Raw genomic sequence first — 10,803 nt, 5'->3', positions numbered from 1 at the left:
GTTACAAAATGATTGAAATCAAGACATGAATAGTGGCCACATTAGATGCCGTGGACCAATCAGCATTGTTTGTCTTGTGTCTGGTGTGATCCGAATTATCATGGTCATTCTCTTGAATTGTTATATCAATGGAGTCAGTCATTTCTAACACTGTACCAATGTTTACACTGTTGGTGGAAAGTGCCTCTTAAGTTCTTGTTGTTATTACTGGAAACAATGTAGACCTATGTTGGTCTTGCTGAAGAGTACCCTTGCTCCTCGCTCAGTCTCACAGCTGTTTATTCTCCCATCCTGTACTCACTCTGTCTTTCCTGGTGCTTCTGTCTTGCAGTGGAGCGAGAAATATTTTACAATCCCAAAGCAAGAAGCTCTTCTGATCTCCATCCTAATGCAAAGAGCTGTACTGGTCTTCAACAAGCCTTTCAACATGAGGACCGGTCACTTCAGACTTCTGTCGCCTCTCTTCTGAAACCCACTCAGTGCCTCCGTCCAGCTGAAAAGGATCATCTACTATTTCAAAAAGGTATGCACTGGTAAAGTATCTGTAATGAGCTTGAATTACAAGGGAGGGATGTCAGTGTGCACCAGGGATCAGTGCATTACAAGGGAGGGATGTCAGTGTGCACCAGGGATCAGTGCATTACAAGGGAGGGATGTCAGTGTGCACCAGGGATCAGTGCATTACAAGGGAGGGATGTCAGTGTGCACCAGGGATCAGTGCATTACAAGGGAGGGATGTCAGTGTTCAGCAGCGATCAGTGCATTACAAGGGAGGGATGTCAGTGTGCACCAGGGATCAGTGCATTACAAGGGAGGGATGTCAGTGTGCACCAGGGATCAGTGCATTACAAGGGAGGGATGTCAGTGTGCACCAGGGATCAGTGCATCACAAGGGAGGGATGTCAGTGTGCACCAGGGATGAGTGCATTACAAGGGTGGGATGTCAGTATGCACCAGGGATCAGTGCATAACAAAGGGGGGATGTCAGAGTGCACCAGGGATCAGTGCATCACAAGGGAGGGATGTCAGTGTGCACCAGGGATCAGTGCATAACAAGGGAGGGATGTCAGTGTGCACAAGGGATCAGTGCATTACAAGGGAGGGATGTCAGTGTGCACCAGGGATCAGTGCTTCACAAGGGAGGGATGTCAGTGTGCACCAGGGATCAGTGCATCACAAGGGAGGGATGTCAGTGTGCACCAGGGATCAGTGCATAACAAGGGAGGGATGTCAGTGTGCACCAGGGATCAGTGCTTCACAAGGGAGGGATGTCAGTGTGCACCAGGGATCAGTGCATCACAAGGGAGGGATGTCAGTGTGCACCAGGGATCAGTGCATAACAAGGGAGGGACGTCAGTGTGCACCAGGGATGAGTGCATCACAAGGGAGGGATGTCAGTGTGCACCAGGGATCAGTGCATTACAAGGGTGGGATGTCAGTATGCACCAGGGATCAGTGCATAACAAGGGGGGGATGTCAGTGTGCACCAGGGATCAGTGCATAACAAGGGAGGGATGTCAGTGTGCACCAGGCATCAGTGCATAACAAGGGAGGGATGTCAGTGTGCACCAGGGATCAGTGCATTACAAGGGAGGGATGTTAGTGTGCTCCAGGGATCAGTGCATCACAAGGGAGGGATGTCAGTGTGCACCAGGGATCAGTGCATAACAAGGGAGGGATGTCAGTGTACACCAAGGATCAGTGCATAACAAGGGAGGGATGTCAGTGTGCACCAGGGATCAGTGCATAACAAGGGAGGGATGTCAGTGTGCACCAGGGATCAGTGCATAAAAAGGGAGGGATGTCAGTGTTCACCAGGGATGAGTGCATAACAAGGGAGGGATGTCAGTGTGCACCAGGGATGAGTGCATAACAAGGGAGGGATGTCAGTGTGCTCCAGGGATGAGTGCATAACAAGCGAGGGATGTCAGTGTGCAGCAGGGATCAGTGCATAACAAGGGAGGGATGTCAGTGCACACCAGGGATCAGTGCATAACAAGGGAGGGATGTCAGAGTGCACCAGGGATCAGTGCATCACAAGGGAGGGATGTCAGTGTGCACCAGGGATCAGTGCATAACAAGGGAGGGATGTCAGTGTGCACAAGGGATCAGTGCATAACAAGGGAGGGATGTCAGTGTGCACCAGGGATCAGTGCATAACAAGGGAGGGATGTCAGTGTGCACCAGGGATCAGTGCATTACAAGGGAGGGATGTCAGTGTGCTCCAGGGATCAGTGCATCACAAGGGAGGGATGTCAGTGTTCACCAGGGATCAGTGCATCACAAGGGAGGGATGTCAGTGTGCACCAGGGATCAGTGCATAACAAGGGAGGGATGTCAGTGTACACCAAGGATCAGTGCATAACAAGGGGGGGATGTCAGTGTGCACCAGGGATCAGTGCATAACAAGGGAGGGATGTCAGTGTGCACCAGGCATCAGTGCATAACAAGGGAGGGATGTCAGTGTGCACCAGGGATCAGTGCATTACAAGGGAGGGATGTTAGTGTGCTCCAGGGATCAGTGCATCACAAGGGAAGGATGTCAGTGTGCACCAGGGATCAGTGCATAACAAGGGAGGGATGTCAGTGTACACCAAGGATCAGTGCATAACAAGGGAGGGATGTCAGTGTGCACCAGGGATCAGTGCATAACAAGGGAGGGATGTCAGTGTGCACCAGGGATCAGTGCATAAAAAGGGAGGGATGTCAGTGTTCACCAGGGATGAGTGCATAACAAGGGAGGGATGTCAGTGTGCACCAGGGATGAGTGCATAACAAGGGAGGGATGTCAGTGTGCTCCAGGGATGAGTGCATAACAAGCGAGGGATGTCAGTGTGCAGCAGGGATCAGTGCATAACAAGGGAGGGATGTCAGTGCGCACCAGGGATCAGTGCATAACAAGGGAGGGATGTCAGAGTGCACCAGGGATCAGTGCATCACAAGGGAGGGATGTCAGTGTGCACCAGGGATCAGTGCATAACAAGGGAGGGATGTCAGTGTGCACAAGGGATCAGTGCATAACAAGGGAGGGATGTCAGTGTGCACCAGGGATCAGTGCATAACAAGGGAGGGATGTCAGTGTGCACCAGGGATCAGTGCATTACAAGGGAGGGATGTCAGTGTGCTCCAGGGATCAGTGCATCACAAGGGAGGGATGTCAGTGTTCACCAGGGATGAGTGCATAACAAGGGAGGGATGTCAGTGTGCACCAGGGATGAGTGCATAACAAGGGAGGGATGTCAGTGTGCTCCAGGGATGAGTGCATAACAAGCGAGGGATGTCAGTGTGCAGCAGGGATCAGTGCATAACAAGGGAGGGATGTCAGTGCGCACCAGGGATCAGTGCATAACAAGGGAGGGATGTCAGAGTGCACCAGGGATCAGTGCATCACAAGGGAGGGATGTCAGTGTGCACCAGGGATCAGTGCATAACAAGGGAGGGATGTCAGTGTGCACAAGGGATCAGTGCATAACAAGGGATGATGTCAGTGTGCACCAGGGATCAGTGCATAACAAGGGAGGGATGTCAGTGTGCACCAGGGATCAGTGCATTACAAGGGAGGGATGTCAGTGTGCTCCAGGGATCAGTGCATCACAAGGGAGGGATGTCAGTGTGCACCAGGGATCAGTGCATAACAAGGGAGGGATGTCAGTGTGCACCAGGGATCAGTGCATAACAAGGGAGGGATGTCAGTGTGCACCAGGGATCAGTGCATAACAAGGGAGGGATGTCAGTGTGCACCAGGGATCAGTGCATAAAAAGGGAGGGATGTCAGTGTTCACCAGGGATAAGTGCATAACAAGGGAGGGATGTCAGTGTGCACCAGGGATGAGTGCATAACAAGGGAGGGATGTCAGTGTGCTCCAGGGATGAGTGCATAACAAGGGAGGGATGTCAGTGTGCAGCAGGGATCAGTGCATAACAAGAGAGGGATGTCAGTGGGCACTAGGGATCAGTGCATAACAAGGGAGGGATGTCAGTGTGCAGCAGGGATCGGTGCATAACAAGGGAGGGATGTCAGTGTGCATGAGGGATCAGTGCATAACAAGGGAAGGATGTCAGTGTGCACCAGGGATCAGTGCATAAGAAGGGAAGGATGTCAGTGCGCACCAGGGATCAGTGCATAACAAGGGAGGGATGTCAGTGTGCACCAGGGATCAGTGCATAACAAGGGAGGGATGTCAGTGCGCACCAGGGATCAGTGCATAACAAGGGAAGGATGTCAGTGCGCGCCAGGGATCAGTGCATTACAAGGGAGGGATGTCAGTGTGCACCAGGGATCAGTGCATTACAAGGGAGGGATGTCAGTGTGCACCAGGGATTAGTGCATTACAACTGAGGGATGTCAGTGTGCACGAGGGATCACTGCATTACAATGGAGGGATGTCAGTGTGCACCAGGGATCAGTGCATAACAAGGGAGTGATGGCAGTGTGCACCGGGGATCAGTGCATCACAATGGAGGGATGTCAGTGTGCAGCAGGGGTCATTGCATAACAATGGAGGGATGTCAGTGTGCACCAGGGATCAGTGCATAACAAGGGAGGGATGTCAGTGTGCACCAGGGATCAGTGCATAACAAGGGAGGGATGTCAGTGTGCAGCAGGAATCAGTGCATAACAAGGGAGGGATGTCAGTGTGCACCAGGGATCAGGGCATAACAAGGGAGGGATGTCAGTGTGCACCAGGGATCAATGCATCACAAGGGAGGGAAGTCAGTGTGCAGCAGGGATGAGTGCATACCAAGGGAGATATGTCAGTGTGCACCAGGGATCAGTGCATAACAAGGGAGGGATGTCAGTGTGCACCGGGGATCAGTGCATAACAAGGGAGGGATGTCAGTGTCCACCAGGGATCAGTGCATAACAAGGGAGGGATGTCAGTGTGCACCAGGGATCAGTGCATGACAAGGGAGGGATGTCAGTGTGCATCAGGGATCAGTGCATCACAAAGGAGGGAAGTCAGTGTGCAGCAGGGATCAGTGCATAACAAGGGAGATATGTCAGTGTGCACCAGGGATCAGTGCATACGGAGGGAGGGATGTCAGTTTGCACCAGGGATCAGTGCATAACAAGGGAGGGATGTCAGTGTGCACCAGGGATCAGTGCATAACAAGGGAGGGATGTCAGTGCGCACCAGGGATCAGTGCATAACAAGGGAAGGATGTCAGTGCGCGCCAGGGATCAGTGCATTACAAGGGAGGGATGTCAGTGTGCACCAGGGATCAGTGCATTACAAGGGAGGGATGTCAGTTTGCACCAGGGATCAGTGCATAACAAGGGAGGGATGTCAGTGTGCACCAGGGATCAGTGCATAACAAGGGAGGGATGTCAGTGCGCACCAGGGATCAGTGCATAACAAGGGAAGGATGTCAGTGCGCGCCAGTGATCAGTGCATTACAAGGGAGGGATGTCAGTATACATCAGGGATCAGTGCATTACAAGGGAGGGATGTCAGTGTGCACCAGGGATTAGTGCATTACAACTGAGGGATGTCAGTGTGCACGAGGGATCACTGCATTACAATGGAGGGATGTCAGTGTGCACCAGGGATCAGTGCATAACAAGGGAGGGATGGCAGTGTGCACCGGGGATCAGTGCATCACAATGGAGGGATGTCAGTGTGCAGCAGGGGTCATTGCATAACAATGGAGGGATGTCAGTGTGCACCAGGGATCAGTGCATAACAAGGGAGGGATGTCAGTGTGCACCAGGGATCAGTGCATAACAAGGGAGGGATGTCAGTGTGCAGCAGGAATCAGTGCATAACAAGGGAGGGATGTCAGTGTGCACCAGGAATCAGGGCATAACAAGGGAGGGATGTCAGTGTGCACCAGGGATCAATGCATCACAAGGGAGGGAAGTCAGTGTGCAGCAGGGATGAGTGCATACCAAGGGAGATATGTCAGTGTGCACCAGGGATCAGTGCATAACAAGGGAGGGATGTCAGTGTGCACCGGGGATCAGTGCATCACAATGGAGGGATGTCAGTGTGCAGCAGGGATCATTGCATAACAATGGAGGGATGTCAGTGTGCACCAGGGATCAGTGCATAACAAGGGAGGGATGTCAGTGTGCACCAGGGATCAGTGCATCACAAAGGAGGGAAGTCAGTGTGCAGCAGGGATCAGTGCATAACAAGGGAGATATGTCAGTGTGCACCAGGGATCAGTGCATACGGAGGGAGGGATGTCAGTTTGCACCAGGGATCAGTGTATTACAAGGGAGGGATGTCAGTGTGCACCAGGGATTGGTGCATTACAAGGGAGGGATGTCAGTGTGCCCCAGGGATCAGTGGCTTATGAAGGTGTGGGACAGAATCAGTAGAATTGTGCGTTCATGGTAAGTCGGCTGCACACACAACACTAGAACCAGCCTGCAATGCAGACATATCATAATCAGATATTACTTTATAATATTGAAACCATAGAAATTCACTGAAAAGAGCAAAGGTTAAAGTGGAGTTATAGGTGGACCTTCTAATGATAACGAAAACTAATGTTAAAAAACAAAAAAACACTGATATTCACCAGACATACGTACCTGACATAACTATAACTTGCACTGCTATGATGCACTGCTTATGACAACACGTATCACATCACTGATGACATCTCCAATCCATGATGTACAAGTTATACTTGTGTCAGTGATGTATAACTGGTGAATTTCAGTGATTGGTTTTAAACGTCAGGTATTTTATTATAGAAATACTTGCGAATACCCCCATATTATCCCTTATTTTTTCAGTGAATTTATACACCCCCACATCCTTGTACCCCTTAGTGCCCTCTGTAACACACGCAAAAAAAAATACGTGTAAACCTAAACTTATTTATGTAGAATGTTTATAGAGTAAAATGTGTCTCCTCGTAGCCCCTGAAGGCCAATATGAAGTCAGGAAATAAAGCGAGATCCTGAGAGCTGCTAACACAGTCCAGGGTATTTAGAATCAATCCGATCTGAATGCCGCATAGATCTCAAACCCTCGTGCCCTGTTGCCTATCCGTGCTCTCACTTGCCTTTGACAGACCACCGGTCTAAAGGATTAAGGGCCAGATGTACAAACGTTAGGAATGGCAATTTCCAATTTGCGATTCTCTCAGTTCTCGCAAATAAGAACTTGGTGTTCCTAATGTATGAAAGTCATTGAGTTTCATTTAGGGATTCCTTGTGGGTTGCAAATTGATCTGCCTCATGCATATTAATGAGGGAGGTTGCAATTTTGACCCATTAGGATTCACAGTCAAGGGTTAGCAGACCACCATGTCTGCGATTGCCTTTTAATAAAGCATTTTTTTTAATGCACCCAGTCTTCCTTAAAGTAAAGCAAGATGCTTTAAAAAAAATGTGAAACTTTGTAGGTTAATTTTTAAGAGTAGGCTACGGGACCACTGCCTGCTCTTAAAAATCTCAAAGGGGAAAGGGTCCTATGGGGAGCACTTCCGATTTGCGAATGGTTTGCCACCTCTTACGAGGAGCCGGTGAAATAGGAATGTTTTGCAACCGTAATTTACAAAACATTCATATATCCCTTTCAGACTCAGTATTTGGCAAGGACGATATAAACGTACCCTTCCAAATACCGAATTGCAAACACAAATTGCGATTAGGTAACATGTCACGGAATCACAATTTGTGTAATGTTCATCTGTAAAAGCATTTTTGCATTCAGAAATGGCATAGTCGTTCGTATCCCGTAGCATAAATGCTTCATATTCCTGTATTAGAGGTAAGTTGCTTTTTGTTTAAAGGTAGGGTTTGAGGCGTTCCAGAATCAATGCCCACAGATCTCCCACCAGTTTTTTAATATTCTGATTGTTCATGCTACTAAGATGATTGTAGGATACTGGTACAAGTGCAGTGAGAGGCCACCTTTGTTAGCAGTGGGTCCTTTCATCCTGGAGGAAGCGTGGATGGGAGAAAGAGTCTTGATTTTGATCTGTAACTTCATAGAAAGCTAACGGAGTACCTTAATGGCTGCTGATAGAAATTGGGTTCCTGGTTGATTGAGGTGAAAGCGCTGGTCAAACAGTAACCACAATCCTAGTCAGGGAAAGTCACAAACACACCCTAAATTAAACTGTGCTCACCCTCTGCTAGCTTGGCGCAGAGCTGTCAGGCTTAACTTAGAGGCAATGTGTAAGGTATTTGTGCAACACTTCAAACAGTAAAACAGTGAAAACACCACCGACAAAGATTCCACACAAAATTAGAAAAATAACTCTTAGTTTATTAAATGAACCGAGAACAAAACAATAAAAATTCAAAAGAGTAGAAGCATATCCTGACTATACACCTCCCCCCACCCCCCAGACGGGCTCCACTGGACCGGCCCCACAAGCATCACTTGTTTCTGATGCTCACAATCATTGTTCCCCGAAAGTACCATTCATTGTTGGGGTGCAGTTTTCCCCAATACTTGGTAAGCCTTCTTACTTGGGACAGGGGCTTTTGCCTCCAATTCTGTCCCCATGCTATAACTCTGGGCTTACGCTGAGTGTTACGTGTCTGTCTTGTCAGTGTGTGGTATTTATGCACGATTCATGCTTAAACTAGTGCATTCCCCACCCGCAATACAAGGGCGTTGACGGCCTCAGCATGCACTTGTTCTCAATGCATAACTCACAGACACGTGTCACCGACCCTCACACGAGTAGATTAGGGCGCTGGTCCTGATGAATTGGTATGAGGTTTTCGACAGCAATTAAGCAAGAAAAACTTTGAGCTTCTCTTAAAACACCACCTTGTGCTTGATCGAACCATTGCATCCATTTCTAGCCTTTCTGATTTTAATCATAACAAGGGAGCACAGTTATTAAAATTACCTAGGGTTTGTCTAGTTATTTTTACCTCATCTCTACACCAGTCTACTCACAATATCACACCCACTCTACACCTCACTCTCCACATCGGCAAAAAACAAAAGACTTCCAGCAAAGAGCCCCACCTGCTGGGCCCTTTGGGCATTGCAGCGCCGGCAGAGCGAGAAGCTGCCCGATGATGAATCATGACACCCCTCGGGGGGGTGTGAGGGCCCGTTGGGCATTGCAACACCGGCCCAACGAGGAGCTGCCCGACCATGAAGCATGACACCCCTCGGGGGTGTGAGGGCCTTTGCTCCTGAGGGATCATATCCCCCGATCTGTGTCCACAGGTAGGATCTGACCTCTTCTGTCAGGAATTGCCTGCCTTTCACTGTACATGGATACATGCATGCAATATCCATCAGACCCCTCATTCACTTCCATTGTGTATCTTATTCCTGCCTCAGGTGCCTTGAGGGTTCCAAGCTCTTTTCAGGTGACTCAGCCCTGGCTTTCTGTCATCCTCAAATATGAAATGACCTCTCCATCTCTCTGCCTTCTCTCAGTGTCCATCCAACATACAGCAAGTGCTCGAAATGTGGCTGTTACGCTGAAGCGCTTTTATGTTATTTGTTTTCTGTTCTAGGTAGAGTGTAAAAAAGGTATTCAGTGTTTTGTATATACTCAGTGTATTGTGCCACTATAGAGGAGATCGGCCCTGGTTCACCCCCTCGAGCATCACTTACTTTAACCCTGATATTTATCCTGACAGTGGATTCGGGGCAATATGGCCGATGCCCGGTGGAGGTGCTTAGACAGCTGGAGAAGAGATCGGCCCTGGTTGACTCCCTCGGCCGTCACCTACCCAGCCGGACATTGGGCACAGTTCCTTCCCTTCTCCCTGCTATGTCTCCTTCCTCTCCCTCCCGCTTCTGACGAATTACTGTAACTTTGCTTTTTTGTCCTATGTTTGACTATGCGATTGTAACAGATGTAACCTGTAATTTGTAACTCACTGATCCACATGTAAAGCCCTCTGATACCTCCGGGTCTAGCCAGCGCTATATAAAACTGGTAAACATCCTTTACAACGTGGTCAAAACACCGCGGTGCTATTACGACGCGTCTTTTACAACGCAAGTTGTTACTACGACTTGCGCTGGAGGGCGCTCTAGACTAAGGAATAGTAGATTTACTATTCCAACACCTTCCCTACTGTACGTAGGCTGGAGTTTGGAATAGTAAATCTTACTATTCCTAAGTCCAGCACCCTACAGCGCAGGTCGTGGTAACAACTTGCGTTGTAGAAGTTGCATTGTGATGTACCGCGATCATTTTGATCGCGTTGTAACATCATACATCCTATAAAACTCTTCTAACAAATAAAATAAAAACTTAGATACCCAAAATTTATCGTGGGACTTTATAAATAATGAAGTAAATGAAGCGCCCTGGGCAGCGGCCTCTGAAGCCATGGGACGTGGGTACAGAGGGCGGCCAGTGGCCACTCCCAGAGCCACTCAGTACTGTACGCTGGAGTGTACAATGGTCTGTGGAGCCATAGGGCGTGGGTACAGAGGGTCGGCCAGTGGCAACTCCAGGAGCCACTCAGTACTGTACGCGGAGTGTTCAGCGGTCTGTGAGGCCATGGGGCATGGGCACAGAGGGCGGCCAGTGGCCACTCCCAGAGCCACTCAGTACTGTACGCTGGAGTGTTCAGCAGTCTGTGGGGCCATGGGGGGTGGGTACTGAGGGCAGTCAGAGGTCTGTGTGGCTGTTGGTGAGATGGCACGGAGAGCAGCCATGGACAACACCCAGACCCACTGTGCACTGTCCACTGCAGTGTTCAGCAGTCTGTGGGGCTGTGGGGGGTGGGTACAGAGGGCCGCCAGTGGCCACTCCCGGAGCCACTCAGTACTGTACGCTGGAGTGTTCAACGGTGTGTGGGGCCATGGGGCGTGGGTACAGAGGGCGGCCAGTGGCCACTCCCGGAGCCAC

The 10,803-nt window shown here is 49.7% G+C and overlaps 1 long non-coding RNA gene across 1 annotated transcript in view; it reads left to right on the top strand.

Annotated features, from left to right (window-relative positions):
* The first annotated feature begins 345 nt into the window (after positions 1-345).
* LOC144766969 (uncharacterized) overlaps positions 346-10,803 on the top strand; it is a 164,306-nt gene continuing 153,848 nt past the window's right edge. Inside the window, exon 1 of the long non-coding RNA XR_013598008.1 lies at positions 346-523. This is a non-coding gene — a long non-coding RNA (uncharacterized LOC144766969). The remainder of the gene's footprint in view (positions 524-10,803) is intronic.

This window comes from Lissotriton helveticus, chromosome 1_1, assembly GCF_964261635.1.
Source record: "Lissotriton helveticus chromosome 1_1, aLisHel1.1, whole genome shotgun sequence".
Taxonomy (NCBI): Eukaryota; Metazoa; Chordata; class Amphibia; order Caudata; family Salamandridae; genus Lissotriton; species Lissotriton helveticus.
Note: the sequence above shows the minus strand (reverse complement) of the source record. Positions and strands in the feature narration are given on the sequence as shown.